Source organism: Euprymna scolopes, chromosome 13 (genome assembly GCF_053919585.1).
Source record: "Euprymna scolopes isolate OS-2025 chromosome 13, ASM5391958v1, whole genome shotgun sequence".
NCBI lineage: Eukaryota > Metazoa > Mollusca > Cephalopoda > Sepiida > Sepiolidae > Euprymna > Euprymna scolopes.
Genome location: NC_136494.1, coordinates 17,972,889 through 17,990,715, shown reverse-complemented (window position 1 = coordinate 17,990,715; position 17,827 = coordinate 17,972,889). Strand labels below are relative to the sequence as shown.

The 17,827-nt window shown below is 34.0% G+C and overlaps 1 protein-coding gene across 1 annotated transcript in view; it reads right to left on the bottom strand.

Annotated features, from left to right (window-relative positions):
• The window catches only part of LOC145291946 (uncharacterized), a 145,698-nt gene that overhangs the window by 97,458 nt on the left and 30,413 nt on the right, over positions 1-17,827 (bottom strand). The gene's annotated exons all lie outside the window — the stretch shown is intronic.

Here is a 17,827-nt window from a genome sequence, read left to right as displayed (position 1 = left end):
AAAAAAAAGAAAGAAAAAAGACCCCCCCACTCCTCTTCATCTTTTCCTCCAAAATATACAATATTGAGTTTATTTTTGGGTATGTTTTACTATACACATAAATTTGAAAAAGTTGTCAAATAACAAATATATAACAAATAAGTTACTCTTCTACCTAACTGGATAAGTTTTTGGTGTTTTTATTTAATGTAAACTATTTATTTAGTTCGAAAAACGAGTGATGTTGAACGCTGCCGGAGAACAAGAAAAGATGGCAGTGATGTCTTTGAAGACTCGATAATTACTTTAAAATAAGAAATAAAAGAAAATGGTGGCAGAAACCCATCACATAAATGTTACCGTGACATTTATGTGGTGAGTTTCTACCACCATTTGTCGTTATTTTCATGGCAAGTACTCGTCTGAGCTCCCATCTCTGGTCCCCCCTCGCCAATCTTTCACGATAAACACCCGTCTAGTTGAAACCACTGTCAGTAATTTTCCCCACTCTTTATCTGTGCCTAAATCAAAACGTAGATTCCATGAACAAAACTTCTTTCTTAGAAGTGCACGCCTGTGGAAATCTCTTCCGTTTGCCCGTTTCCCACCTGACTACAACTTGGATGTCTTCAAGTCCAACATAAACAAATTCCTGATGAACCGCCCCCTTAAGTAAGACCCTTTATCAAATCTCCAATACTAATGATTACTACGGTATTATCTCATTGATTACTGTACACGCAATAACCCTTATCCTCGAATGGCTTCTGGGCCTTGATAAGTGGTGACCTCCATGTAAAAAAAAAAAAAAAAGCTGAAAATAGTAGTCCGATTGATCTAAACCTAACAGTCAATCATCCCCCATCTCAAAAACTCAGAACTGCAATAGAAAAAGTAATGTTTGTAGCTTCTTTACTGTTTCTATGTTTGAGAGGTAAAGAAGAACTTTGATATTTCTTATGAAAATTACTTTATACTTTCAATTTTTGCATTGAGGGAAAAATTGAAAATAATATTTCCAATACGAAATCAAGAAATAAAAACTGTCAACGTAGTGGTGTTCTCGACCCCCCCCCCCCAAAAAAAAAACCAACTTGTTGATACGAAGCTTCTGAACGTTTCTGTAAAAGAGATTAAAAAAGACAATTTAAAAAAAAAAAAAATAAATTTCGTTTCCTTATGCTCTAATATATTTCAGTTATTTTCTTAACCTACCTGATCATCTATAATATAAATCTCACCTGTCTGTTTAAATGTATTTATGTTTGTATGTTTGCTTGTTTGCATGTTTACCTAAAACTTTCGACAGAGGCGTCAGATCGGTATTATTTTGAAGCTCGACCCTTTGGACGACAAATATAAAAAAAAAAATGGCCAAAAACATTAATTCCTTCTATCTCAACTTGGCACTTTTCTACAGGGAGGGGTCATTTTTTTGTCGCCGATATTTTCGAAAGTCATCCCCCTCTTTTCGATTGTCTAGCCTTAATTTAAACCTGCATCACTTCCGGTTTGGCGATGGACGCAACAGCAAACACGTCACGTTTTTTTTCACATTCTTTTCCTCCACTGTGGTACGGATTCGAGCCTGCCTACCTACTACCACTTTTTTTTTTTTTTGCTCAACACACACCTCCAAACATCCGGGCAACGCCGGGCACCCAGGCTAGTATATTCGAATAAGTGAATATACCAGATCTCTTTTTCTTCTTCTTGTATCCTAGCATGTTCATGCCATAGAAGAAATCATGGTAAGTGTTCTCCATGGGCTTCGATCCATTGTTGGTCCGATTCCTCTGAAGACATCACATGATTTTGAACTTGGCAGAATACATGGGGTAGGTTGCCATTACCTTTCCCAGCGCAGTGGCATCTGACTCAACTATTTACACCTATCCGTTGTCCTTAGATCATCCGCATAGCTGCAGTCGAATAACGTAACTCTTACTACCATAGAACTGTTGATCTGCTAGAGATTCATCCCCCTTCATGTCCATCCAACGTCCTGTTGCTGACGTCATCAGAGTTACCTTCTTTTAGGTGCATGTCTTAACTAAGACTGGGGTGCATCTCTCCCAGTGAATTAATGCACCTCCAAATACCAACCTGGAAATTTCTTTTGATTCAGCGCAATACATACAGCGCCTAGCCTTCCCAAACGGTCACCCATCTGGTACTGGCCAGGCTCATTATTGCTTAACTTCGATGATCTGGTGGGAACCGGTGTGTCAATGTGATTGTGCCATGTGTATATATATATATATATATATATATATATATATATATATATATATATATATATATATATATATATATATATATATATATATATACACACAGACCTCATTGTTACCTTATTACAATTAACTATCACAAATAAACAGGTTTTGTCTTCAGAGACTTGTAATTTTACATCTATGTCTACATTTGGTCTTTTGTTCATGTCTTTATTTAATAAACTAGCAGGTCGGCCATAAAATACGCTTAAATATGATATTTTAATTCATGCAGATTACATTGTACCCAATGAATAATAGTGATTTCAAAAGTAAAATAAATAAATAAACATATGACCTGGGTACCATCAGCTAGAATCAAAACCAAAACGTATAGCTCTACAACAGTATTAATTACCTATGTCCATAAAACTATAGAAACTTAAAAAAAATATAACGTTTTAAAATGTATAAATGTATATTTGCGCATGCGTAAAAGTAATACATTTAGTTGGCTTACACTTGCTCCAATTTTTTTTTCAATTTTGACTTCTTAGCAGCTAATTTTATCGGCTAAAAACTAAATCGAATTTAGTCCACAGGTCCAAATTTCTATATATCAAGTTTCAAGTCTGTAGACCAAAAATTGACTGGGTAGTTTGATAGAAATAGGTCCGTACACAAACAGGTCACACATTATATATATATATATATATATATATATATATATATATATATATATATGCTCATACTTAAGTATTCTAATCTTTCCTTCCAGGCATAGATCGTATTTGTTTAAACCCCTAAGGGCACTAAAGTAACATAAAATTAATCAGGTGACAATTGGCGAATGGACTCCGTCCTTGAAGGCCAAAAATTGATTAGCCAATTCAGTTTTTTTTCATTAAAGGATTTTCTTGATGCTGCAAAATTTTAGGCGGAATTGAAAATGTAATTAGTTTAGTGGCGAGGAATAGTCTCATGTATCTTCCGCATTAGAACACGTGCCAAAGCGCAGAGAGACACATCCGCGGAAATCAGAAAATATAATTATGTATTCTTGTGCGCGATGGCTGCCAGAGAACAGGAAGGCAGGCGTCAGTATTTTCTGCGAGGCAGAAAGCTTGGACAATTTAAAGTCGGCTCAGTATGACAACAATCACAATGGCCTTGTCACATCGTTAAGCACCAAGAACACCAACACAAGGCGACTTTTTAAAGGTCAGGGCGGATAGATTCGGAGGCGGACGTACTCAGAAAAATGAGAAATCGTGGTGAGGTGAGCGGGGATGGACAAACACAAAGGTGTGTGTGGGGGGAGAAAGAGAAAAAAGAAAAGAAAAGTGGTAGCGAGTGGGGACAAACAGAGAAAGAGCGACAGAGAGAAAATGAGAAAAGTGGGGAGGAGAGGGATATATATATATATATATATATATATATATATATATATATATATATATATAAACACGCACACACATATATCGCATAATCACGTTGACACACCGATTCTCGTCAGATCATCGGCGTTAAGCAACGATGAGCATGGTCAATACCAGGTGGGTAACCATTTGGAAATGACAGGCGCTGTAGATCTCTCCGCTTATCTCGGCATTTTTTCCAATCGTCCTGAAGTTTTTCCTTGCCACTGGTATTTATCAGTGCCGATTCAAGAGAGGTGTGGTTGGAGATTGTGCAACTCTTGCCACAAATATTTCAGCGTGAGTCATAGAATCATCAGTGATATTTCGTGGTATTCATCGTATATATATATATATATATATATATATATATATATATATATATATATATATATATATATGGGACAGAGAAAGAAATGTATATATTTGTAGTCATCGACATACAGTCCTGTTTCGTTGTATCACAACTCATCAGTGCCGCTAGACTAGCATTTCTCCCAAGCCAAGGATTGAACCTAGAACCGTCGTGTTGACAGTCGGCAGTTCTTCCTCTCGACCGTGGAATGGAATCGATGCCCGTAAATAACTCGTCGGAATGTCTATTTAAATAGACACCCGCCACCACTTTTATAGTGCTCAATTCGCCTGTTCGTAAACAAACAAACAACGAGCTTTGCACTTTCAGCCAATTAAGTAGCGGGTGAGATTATTTATGACAGTGCTCTACTGCTCTACCCAAAGAAGGGGGCTTAAAATATATTTGTAGTCATCGATATATAGTCCTGTTTCGTTGTATCACAATCAGTACCGCTAGACTAGCATATCTCCCAAGCCAAGGATTGAACCTAGAACTGTCGTGTTGACAGTCGACAGTTCTCCCCTCGATATATATATATATATATATATATATATATATATATATATATATATATATATATATATATATATATATACATATATATATATATATATACATATATATATATATATATATATATATATATATATATATATAAGAGATAGATAGATAGATAGAGAGAGAGAGAGAGAGAGAGAGAGAGAGAGAGAGAGAGAGAGAGAGAGAGAGAGAGAGAGAGAAATGTATAATTCCGATGGGGCTGCCCAAGCACCTTTTGCAAGTCAGTGCTCTTTCTTTAGGGCACTGAATTTTCAAATCCTACGTTCCCGACCTTGTGTCACATTTTCTGCTGTATGTGTGGGAGGGGGTAAGGATAAGTAAATCCCTGTATTTGTTATGTCAATTGAGTAACACTAAAAACCCTATCAAAGTTCATTTTGATATGACATCTAAAATATAAAGAAAACATTTGTTTGAAACTGTTTTCTTTGTAAACAAATCCCCCTTCCTCGAATCGGTTCCCATAAAACAAAAGTCAATTTCCTTATCGAGTTTTCCCATAGAATTTCGAGTTTTCAGTAATTCTACCGTTTCTGAAATAATTGTCACAATAATGGTTATGATTGTTTGCGAAAGAAACCTGAGACTTTAACGCCAGAATGACAAACCGAATATATAATTATGCAAAGCCTGTGTAGTTTCCTTCTTAAAAATGGCTTAGATAATACTTCGCCTTCAGATGCTTGGAAAGACCGGAATTGGCCAAGATCTCTCTGATTCTCTTCCCTCTGACCTTGAGCATGTGATGCAAAAGAGGGAAAAAGATGGCTGGTTAATTTTAATGCATCTAAAACCAAATTTCTCTCTTTACATCATCAATGCTCTAACCCACATCTGGCCCAAATTGAAATGAACAGCTCTCGCCTTGAGGACGCTCCATGTTTAGACAAGCTTCTTACTCCTGATCTGAAATGAAGCACAAACATCAAATCTGTTGCCAAGGTCGCTGGAAAAATTATACAAAGACTGTGTAGTTTCCTTCTTAAAAATGGCTTTGCCCACTTCGATATTAATTCTTCTTGAGATGTTTGAAAATATAATCTATTATATAAAGGTCTGTGTGTTTATAAATCCAAATAAAAATAAAAAAACTACAAAACAAAGATCCATAAAGTTTGTATATATTCTTGATCACCATGAATGAATAATAATCTAAAATTCAGAAAATTCGCAAAAAGTTGGCTTTAAAAGGACAATCTGGCAATCCTGGGCAAGAATATGCGAGTGACTTCTCTTTGATGTAGCCTCGTTTTCAAATATTACTAGACTACCCGTAACCCGTTGGGTCAGTATATCATATTAGCTATGGAATTAATGTATGAGCGTGACACTTGTGACGTAAAGAAAATAATTTTTTTTTGGTGACATAACAGAAACATTTCTATGAAAGTATATTAAAATAAAAAAAAGAATATAGATAGATTTCTATGAGTCGTTCTGTTTATAATTGATTATTTAAAAAAAAACAAAAAAAAAAACAAAACTTACAGCCATTGAATTATAAATGGTTTGCCATACTTATAGGTAAATGTGCACTGAACAGATACCATAATACTTCAAGTTAAATTCAAATTTTGATATATCTTTTAATTTAAATGCGAAAAAAACAAACAAACAAACAAACAAGAACAATTGGGACGCTGAAAACAATACGTTTTATTGTCGCGTAAATCGCCGTTGTAAAATGCTCTTATGGTTGTCAACGGGTTAAATTGGATTTACTGTAAGAGAATTGCGTTAAACGTAATACGGAAATGAATAATGGAACAAAAAAAGTAGAAAGTTTAACAATTGTTTATTTGGATAATTTAAACGCGAAAAAAAAAAAAAAAATTGGAGAAGATAAAAAAAAAATAGTGAAAATTCCATGCTTTTTAATAACACTTGTCTCAATTGGAATGTGCTGCCTAAATATACCCAATATATATATATATATATATATATATATATATATATATATATATATATATATATATATAATACTTAATTTAATCACATAAATTAATATACGAAAGTATAAATTTATGCGTAAACTTTAAGTATTTACTTCAACAGTCCTCAATACGTAGGTAGAGCTAGACACACATCCACACTAGGATTCAGCAGGCTTATGCATAAGCCTGATAAATCCTAGTGTGGATGTTTGTCTTATACATAAGCCTGATGAATTCTAGTGTGAATGAAACGCGGAATATTCCGTGTAGCTTAACTGCCATATATATTTTATAACTTACTAATATATATATATATATATATATATATATATATATATATATATATATATATATATATATATATATATATATATTGTGGGAGCAAATCATACGATTATTTGTATATGGAGTGGTTGTAAATGTAGATTTGTACAACAGGAAATCTTGTAAGTCAATCATGTTTGGTTCACTTGACAAGAACTGAAAAATTAAGTGTATTAACAGGAGGGCCAGTGGAGCAAACAAGATAAAGGGTGGGTCTAGGGTTCCGAGGGGGAAGGGATATTCCTTTTAAAAAGGCAGAAAAAAATAAAGAAAGCCAGCTCCTCTCTCTCTCTCTTAACTCTTCCCTCAACTTCTCTCTCCCCCTCCCTCTCTGTTTTCTTTTCACCCTTCTCTATGTATATACTTCCCTTTCCCTCTCTTCATTCCTTTCCATTTTCCTTCACAATTTTTCTTCTCCCTTCTTCATTTTCCCTAACCCTCTCTTTCCCTTCCCTTTCCTCTCTATTTTTCCTTCAAGCTCTCTCTCATCATTTCCATTCCTCACTCCCTCCTCTTTCCTATCTCTATTTTTCCTTCACACCCTCTCTCTCTCTTCCTTCTCTTCACTCCCCATTTTTCTCCCTTATCCTGTCTGTCTTCCTCCATTCTTCCTTCACATTCTCTCCTCCTCCTCCCATTCTTTTCTCTTTCTCCCCCACCACTCTCTCAGTCTTACAGATCGTAAAAACAAACAAGAATAACAAAATTGATAAAATTGGGAAAATATTACCGATGAAAGGAGTAGAAATAAAATAAACATTCTTTTAAAGCAACAAGCTTATTAAGGAGTGAAAAGATTCTTTATAAGTCTTTCACCCCACCCCAACGTCCAACTGCGCCCAAGACGGTTTTCCAACTACCACCTTCCCTTGTCATTTTGATTTTACTGTTGATATCTGTGTGAAAATGTTGGAAGTTAGGCCACCCTGGTGGTAACGTTTCTTTATTCGTTTTTTTTTTCAAAATCTTAACCGAAGGTCAAGTTTTGGTCAAGTTGTGTGTTTTTATAATTAACAGGATTTGCCCTTTTCTATTTGAAAAAACGAAAAAAAAGCTGTGGTCAGCTAAAATTGCCTGGGAACCAACAAATTGATTTTCACTTTAAAGAAAGTAGCTATATACACTGATCGCACCAATCTATCATATCCCAATAATCCAGGCTTAAAATTAGGTTCAACTTTACTATAGTGTGTCGTCCGACCCAATCGTGTATTTTCGAACAAAGGCATTTCAGGGAAAAACATTACAAACTTACGTGTCATATCGAAATAAGTACAAATTACAAAAATTACGAAAAATGGTCTAGTAGAAGATGTGTTAGAGCTGATTTTCGGGAGGAGGGGGGGGGCGTGCAGTATATCGATAAAAAGCAAGATGGCCGACCTGAAATATAATATCATCAGATTCTGATGATATTATAATCCAGATTCTGCGCAAAGCAACTTAAACAGTAGAATGCAGTTATCTTCCCTTGATTTCGGTCTTCTAAAGAGTTAATTTACAGTAAAAAATAAATAAATAAATAAATAAAAAAATCGCAACTTCGAAAAATTCTGTTTTCACTTATAATTATTTTTCTACAGGACCAATTTTCGTAATTTTTGGAATTTATAATTTCAGTATGACACGTAAGTACGTAATAATGTTTTTCTCTGAAATGCATTTCTTTCGAAGACACACTATTAAAGTTGCACCTAAAATTAGATAGTATTTTATAGCAAACCAAAATACCGCCCGACTCAGTCCACAGTAAACGTGTCATGTCAGATTTGGTTCCTGATATGAAAGACTTCCTGGTTTGAGCGGCGTATTCCTGTGGTTTGCCAAGTTTTGTACTAATTCATTAAATTCTTATCTTTATCACAGCAACTTTTACCTGTATATTTATAAATTTTGACCGTTTGTCAGCAGACATATTATCAACCTAACTGACAATGAGATTAAAACACCAAATTTAATTTCACAGTTGGAAAAAGAAGAAAATAATGTATTATTAACAATGTAACTAAAGGTAGTAAGACAAGCTCTCTCTCCCGCTCTCTCCCCCCTCTCTCTTTCTTTCTTTCTCTCTCTCCCTCTCTCTTTCTCTATCTCCCTCTCTCTGTCTTGTGTATACGAAAATGACATCTCTAATGGAGAAGGCGGACGCGAACAATGTAACTGAGGATAGCAATTAGTGATGGGACGATTCCAATATTTTCCCCGATTCCGATATAATTACCGACTCCGATTCTTTATAAATCTCTAGACATTTAGCTATAAAATAGTTATTTTGTCCCGATTATCGTAAAAACTCATCTTAAATGCGCATATATTTTCTGAAACGTAAAAACACACTTGTGAGAAGATGAACTATAGATTTTAGCTTTACTTAGGTAGTTTAAAAGCAATAAATATTTATTAGTTTATTATAACTACCAGCAGTGGAATATTTTTCTTAAACGAAAATCAAATAAAAATAGATAATTAAAGGAATCGTTTTTGGCATCGGAAAATAGGCACAAATGTTTCCAATTATAATATCGATTTCGATACCCCAGTTCCGATTTTCTCAATTCCCGATTCCGATTAATCGTCACAACACTGGTAGTAAGACAAGCTATCTATCTAGCTACCTGTCTCTGTATGCCTCTCTGTGTCCCTCTGTCTCTGTCTGTCTGTCTGTCTGTCTGTCTCTCTCTCTCTTGTATACGGAAGTTACAGGTTTCTCTGATGTTTTCTTCTATTTGTAATACACTTTTATTAAAAACTAAACATCGGCGTCCGAAGAAGTCCTAAGTAATTCGCAATTGTATTTTTCAGTGTTGCCAGAATTGAGAATTAAACCATCAACTCCCAAAAGAGTGTAATTTCTACCCAGTCATGGTTGACGGAACAAGTACATGCTACCCTCATGAATTAAATAAAGAATTCTGTTCGAGATTCCGCGCAGATTCCAGAGGTCAACAAAAATATCCCCGAGTTAACAAGAGACATTTGAAGAAGGTAGAAGATTACATCGACCGAAACGTACTGACATGAAGATCAAGTGTAGCGTAAACCGACATAACACTCAAGATGAGAATAGTAGTCCGAAAAATCCAAATAATGCGAATAATCAATCCTCATCTAAAAAAATTCAGAAACTTTTTTTTTTTTTTTTTTTTTTTGACATTTGAACACTTTGCCTCCATTTCAAAGTTTTCAACAAAAAATGTTTTCTATTCATTTTTTTCTTCCGTGTCAATCAAAATCACGAGGTCTCCATCAGCATACCTGGCACATGACAAAACCTCCCCCCTCCCATCACTACCAAATCAAACCCAACCTCTTCTCAGTAGACATAATAACAATCATCAACCTAACTTGATCGTCCCCGCCCCCCCTTTTTTTTAAGCAGCCATCATATGACGAGATTTATTGCAGGTAAAATTTACCACTCTCCCTCCACCAAATATCCTCCTATAACCAATTGTATTAATGTTAAATAGGGAAAAATGCAATATATATATATACATATATATATATATATATATATATATATATATATATATATATATATATATATATATATAGTGGTTTCAGCTAGACGGGCGTATATATATATATATATATATATATATATATATATATATATATATATATGTATATATATATACACACACTCGTCTAGCTGAAACCACCATCAATAATTTTCCCCACTCTTTAGCTGTGCCAAGACCAAAACGTAGATTCAATGAACAAAGCTTCTTCTTAGAAGTACACGCCTGTGAAACTCTCTTCCGTTTGCCTGTTTCCCACCTGACTACAACCTGGATGTTTTCAAGTCCAACATAAACAAATTCATGATGTATCGCCCCTTTAAGTAAGACACTTTATCAAATCTCCAATACTAACGATATATATATATATATATATATATATATATATATATATATATGTGTGTGTGTGTGTGTGTGTGTGTGCGCGTGTGTGTATGTTATTTTATTCAATTTAGGTAAACAAAATTACGATTAGTCACGACAATAAACCTACTGTTTCAGTCTAAAAAGTTGTGAAAGAAACAGAAAGAATGACCTAACTACATTTGCACGAAGACTTAATCCTGCATTGTTTCAGTCGACGAAAAGGAAGATCAACTTTCTCATATGAAACAAAACATTACAAAAAAAAAACTGAATGACGCAAATATAAACTTATGACATTTGCAGTGGGTCACAAATTACAATGCAAATAAATAAAATAAAAACACTCAAAGGAACGGGCATTGCTTGACCTCAATAAATGAGACCTACGTCTTTCAGCTCATCTTTTCCATTTCATTTTTTTTAAGTGTTGCGAAGACCTTATAATAATAGGAAGAAATGCTAGAGTAATAATATTGAAGTCTTTCTCGACCGGTTCATCTTTCAGACAATTACGGATCCTATGTCTCTCGTATAAGATGAAGCGGAAGGAAAAAACTCAACCTATGTCTATTGGTTTCCCGCCCGCAGTCGAAGGTCAGCCGCCGGCGTTGAACACTGGTTTCATTTTGTCCTTTTTAGTTTCTATAATTATTATTCTTTTTCTATGTTTTTTTTTCTACTGTCATTACGTTTCTAATGTTTTTAGATGAGGATTGGTTATTTGTATAATTTAGATTCTTCGGCCTACGGTTCTCATTTTGAGTGTCATTTTCCAACGTTTCAGTCGATGTAACCTCCGACATGCATAAAAGTGTATCTTGTTGAACACGTGAATTTGGAGGGAATTTCGAACGGAATGTTTTATGACTTCACGAAAGTGGCATGCTTTCGCTCCATCGGCCATGACTGGATAGAGGTCTTAAGTTATTCGCAATTGTATGCTTTTTTTTTTTCGATCGCCCACACTGAGGATTGAACCTTCAAGAGATATCACTTTTACAATTGATTTTTCCAAATACTCTAACCACTGTGCCACAGGTTCAGACGGTAATGCCGAAAAAAGCTGAAATCTTTATATATATATATATATATATATATATATATATATATATATATATATATATATATATATATATATATATTGTTTGTTTTTTGTTGTTTTTTTTTTTAAATTTAACTGGCGTTACAAATTCACTCTTTTTCTGATTCAAACAATTTAATCCAAGCTCAGTGGGCAACCCAACGGGTAATATATTTAAAAAAATTGCTCTATTGGTATATAATTGCTTCACCACAAGAGCAATGTCTGACATAAGGTAGCTTTTAATTTTAGGAAAAAACAGCTCCCCAAAAAGGGGCACTTTGGCAGTAGGCAAAAAATAAAAATTGCCTTAGTTTCCCCTCCGTTGACTAGGGACAAATTAACTTAAGTGTAGCATCAGAACATATACTACACTTGGATCTTAGTCGGCTTTTATATACTGTATTTTCTGTTACCCAAAAATCTTTTTTATTACCCTCCCCCCCCCTCCCGCGCCTTAAATTTTTTTTTTTTCTTTTACTTTTTATTCCCCACCATTCAAGTTACTTTCTTCTTCGTTACTAGCGCGGCGATAAGAGTCTGGAGGCAGGATTGCGCGGTGGGTGAAGAGCAGAGAGAGTGGGGTTATAAAACCTCTTCGTTGACAAGGTAACTTGCATTCACGTTTGAACCTCCGGCTATCTGATTATCTGGCAACAGTTTTCCACCCAAACCAACAAAGAGTAAACAAAAAGTCTTAAGAAGCAACGAAGAAGTCCTCCACCTCCCACCTTACTCCCCCACCCCACGAAAACTGAACACAGATAAATTTTACATAAGATGTTATCTCAACGACTTCAAATGTTTCTCTTGGTAAACAGGGCTGTTGAGTTGGTAGCTCAAATGCTTGATCCGCCAACACTCATGCAGCCTCTTGAGCCAGGATCAAACTTAAGATCTGTTCGTTTTCTCAGAAGGTCATCCTCCCAGGCATCACCACCTTTTTTATTTGAGCGAGTGTGTGTGTGTGTGTGGGGGGGGGGGTAAGTATGTTGCATGTAACCCGAGGTGTGAAAAAACTTTAAAATCTGGAGAATATGGAGAGATGTGTGCAGAACAGGAGACTTCGTTGGTTACTACGACACTATCCCATTGATTACTGTACACGCAATAACCCTTATCCCTGAATGGCTTCCGGGCCTTGATAGGTGGTGAACCCCACGTAAAAAAATAACAAACAAAAAAACTATATCTCGTTTGTATTCTCGCTTTGCCAATCCAATAACTGATGGAAGTACAAAGTTATCAGCGCAAACAATCTGAAATACATTTTTTTTAGCGAAAGACTGACCTAAATAACATCTTCAACTTTCTTACAAAAAAAAAAAAGAAAAAAAAAGAAAAAAAAGGAAGAAAAGAAAATCACTAGTCACACATTATGAATCATATTAAAAAGAATTCCACATTAAAAATCGTCTTCACAAAAGAAAATATCATAGATTTAACAACCTTCTGGGCATTAAATAACAAAGCCAAACTAAATCAAACCAAATAACAGTGAGGCCAGTAACTTTTAGAGAATAGAAGGCAAGTTACCACCAGTAGTATACTAACATACACGAATGGAGTATTGTTGCCACATCTGAGCTGGTGCATCTACCATTACTCTCTCCCTATTAGGCAGCCCCCCCCCCAAAGTGTTCAATTTAATAGGGTTCACTCTGTCAACTCACCTCCAACCCCAGTCCCATCGCCTCAATATTACATCTCTATGCCTGCTTTACAAGTATTTTAATGGAATGTGTTCTGATGAACTCGTTGCACTTGTGCCCCCATATATATATATATATATATATATATATACATATATATATATATATGTTATTTGTTTTTGTTTTTTGCGATACGTTTGGAATGAATTCAATTATTTACGAAAGTGTATTTTTACCTAAAGGCGAGTTGGGAATAATTTTCCCTTTAACCAATTTGGTACCCCCACATGGGGAGCGGTCTATATATTATTTTTTTTTTAATATAATTATCCACTGACACGTGTTTTCGTCGTCTGTTATTGGATAATTATATATATATCTTTACCCTTCTCTATTTTTCTTACTCTTGCATTTTTTTCTTCCTCATCTCTCTTTCTCTTCCCCTAAGCGCATTCCTTTCCCTTGAATATCTACTGGACACTATCCTCGAGTGTCTAAGGCCTCTCTGTACAAGGGTTTGTCAGAACAACCTGGCATGAGGATTCTTTTCCCTAGAATTAAATATTCAAAATCACATAGTATTCGCGACCCAAATAAGATTTCCATATGACTAATCCATACTAGATTTTACGAAGAATGGTGCCGTTTCTCCGGATGATGTTACCTCAAGTAATAGCACGAAGCTGGATACTCCACCAGATTAGATGAATTCTAGTCCTGAAATGCATTAAGACCAAGAGACCAAAGAAGAAAGGTAGATATACTAAAACATTAAAATAGCCAATTGGGGAGAGGGAAATTATGTTCTCAACTTCTTTATTAACTCAGTGTTTGAGAGATAAAGAACGTTAATCGAATATCTACGTATCTCATAAAGTTAAATGATTAGCGGCAGGTAAGAGGTGTCCTTGATTTCTGAGAACTTCGACTAAAGAAAAGTGAGAGAGAAAGAGAGAAAGAGAGAGAGAGAGAGAGAGAGAGAGAGAGAGAGAGAGAGAGAGAGAGAGAGAAAAGAAAACGAAACAGACAACTATTCCTTAGATTTCTCGAGGAAAGAGTCGGCATAAGGGAATAAACTCCTTGATAAAAAAAATCTACATCAAAGAAAGGGACATTCGGAGAGAGGGTTAATTTAATTTTTATTTTTTGTCCCGTTAACACCGAGTAATCATAAGTAAGTAAATCATTCTAAACTGAATTATATCTTGAAGTTGAGAGTTCCATTCTTGGTCTAAGAATGATTATAAATCGGAAATACTATAGACCAGAGTTTCCAAAAGTGGGTTCCATGGAGCCCTGGAGCTCCGTTATTGAAGCTGAGGTGTTCCGTAAGCCCTTTCTTAAAGAGGACCAAATGCTTTATATGGAAAAATGAAATGGTTGCATACATTTAATTTTTTTTTTTTTTATAAAATATAGAAATAAGATAAATAACTACAGGTTATAGAGTTTCAGGATATTTCATGAAAAAAAAAAATAAATTTACAAAAAAAAAAAAAAAAATGCAACGATATTTGATTAATCAAAAACAAAGAATGTTTGTAAACATTATAATTAGTTAGTGTTCAAATTTGGAATTAATGTTTTTCATATTTATTTTAGAAATTATCTTGTTAGTATTCCGTGAAAAATCATTAGGGGCTCCATGGTGTCCTGAAGTTTGGGAAACCCTGGTTTGGACGCTAAGAAGTTAATTCTTTTTTCAAACTTTTCAGTTTTTAAAATGATTTTCAAGTACGCATTTCTACTTTATGGCAACCCTATTATTTATTTAAATAAACAAAAAAGTAAAATAATGACTGTGTTTGACTAAAATAGGAAAACAGCAGATGAAAAGCAAACTAAGATTTAAAAACAATAAAACTAATGTTTCATTTTCTGCTTTTTTTTTTGTTGTTGTCCTATTTGTGGAATTAATAACTGAATGAAATCCATTGTTTGGACCACAAGAGTTGAGATACATTTCAGCACTTCCCTTTTTACATCTGCAATTGAAATCACACACAGACAAACGCACATGCATATATAAATATACACACACACCTATATTTATACATATGTATATGTACGTATGCATACACACATCTGCCATAGATTTGAAATTAAATATAAGACAGTAATATTATAAAAAAAACAACAAAAACTAAAAATAATACATTACAAACAAACACCACTTGCCAATTGTTTTTTTAACTGTTCTAAATCCAATATAAACTTAATTGTTTCTCTCTCTCTCACACACATATATACATACATATATATATATATATATATATATATATATATATATATATATATATATATGAGACCGTCAGGCGAGGAAAATACCGTAACCAGAGGCCGGAAAAACATCGTATTCAATATAGAAACATGAAAAAACCGTACCCTACAGTCACCATGTAATTATATATATATATATATATATATATATATATATATATATATCAGTTGTGCGCAAAAAAATTCGACCCCTGTCTAAATTTTCTTGTTTCGTTGAATCTATACTTCAAAACTCTTCATAACGCCTTTTAACAGCTAATTATGAATAAATTGTATATTTTTCAACAATAAATGAGGAAAAGTAATTCGAGATTGATAATATATATCAATTTATTTACAAAAGATATAAATATGGATGTTGCAAAAATATTCGACCCCTTTAATTTAAAGTTTAAATAAAAGTGTCATTAAGTTTATTATTTTAGTCTGACGTTGTATTTATTTCCTATAAATAATATTTATGACTCTACTGAATCTAAACTCAGTGCAAATTGAATGATGGAATAATTGTTTCAAGTAAAAAAAATCTGTTTCAACGTCAACAAATCTGCAACTATGACAAAGAACAAAGAGTACTCTGAAGACATTAAAAAGAAAGTAATCGATGCCTGCCAGTCAGGAGAAGGTTATAAATAATTCCAAACGTTTTTCTATACCACGGTCGACTATTATGTCCATTATGAAACAATGGAAAGTAAAAGGGATTGTATCAAGTCTTCCAAGATCAGGTCGTCCAAGAAGAATTTCGACACGTAGGGCTAGGAAAATTGTTAGACAAGTTTCAATAGACTCTACATCTAACCTAAAGGACGTGCAGAACGATTTGAAGAATGCTGGCTCAGATGTACACTTGTCAACTAATCGTAGGGCATTAAATCGTGCCAGATTGCATGGACGTATTGTCAGAAGGAAGCCCTTACTTTCCAAAGCTCATCAAAAGGCTCGATTAAATTTTGCAAAAAAGTTCCTTGAAATGCCTATTGATTACTGGAATAATATAATTTGGTCAGACTAAACGAAAGTGGAACTATTTGGACGCAACCAGCAAGCTATGTTTGGCGAAAAGAAAATACGGCTTATAATGTGAAGAATACAATTCCAACCGTTAAGCATGGAGGTGGATCAATCATGGTGTGGGGCTGTTTCAGTATAAATGGAACTGGAATATTAACCATAATCGATGGAAGAATGGATTCAGTAAAATATCAGTCCATACTGAAAGAAAATCTTGTTCCGCCTGCGAACCAGTTGGAGCATGGAAGGAGGTATACCTTTCAACAGGACAACGATCCTAAACACACTTCAAAGAGCACTAAGGCATGGTAAAAGAATAATAAGGTGAAAGTTCTAGAATGGCCTTCCAGTCTCCAGACCTTAATCCGATTGAGCACTTATGGCATGATTTAAAAATTGCGGTACATAAAAGAAAACCATCTAATTTGATTGAATTAAAACTGTACTGTCAAGAAGAGTGGCTTAAAATTCCAGTGAATAGATGTAGAAGTCTCGTTAGATGTTATAGGAAACGTTTACTTGCGGTAATCAAGGTCAAAGGAGCTTCAACCAAGTATTAATGAAAAGGAGTCGAATATTTTGCAACATCCATATTTTTATTTTTGTAAATAAATTTATTTATATTGTCAAGCACTAATTACTTTTTATTATTTTTTGTTGAAACTTAGTCGTTAAAGAAGGTTTTAAAAATTATTGAAGTATCCATTCAAAGAAATAAGAAAATTTTGGCAGGGGTCGAATACTTTTGCGCACAACTGTATATATATATATATATGTATACATATGTATATATATATATAATATATACACACATACAAATATAGGTATGTATACACAGATATATGAAAGTATGTATATACACATACACATATATATATATATATGTAAATATATATATGTAAGTACATATCTATACACATATGTATGTAAGTATATATATACATATATATGCAAGTATATATATACATATGTATGTAAGTATATATACATATATATGTAAGTCTATACACACACACATATATATATACATACACATGTGTGTTACTACATATACACACAACACATACATACATACATACATAAATGTAAGTATATACATATATACCTTGTTGGAGCATATGTA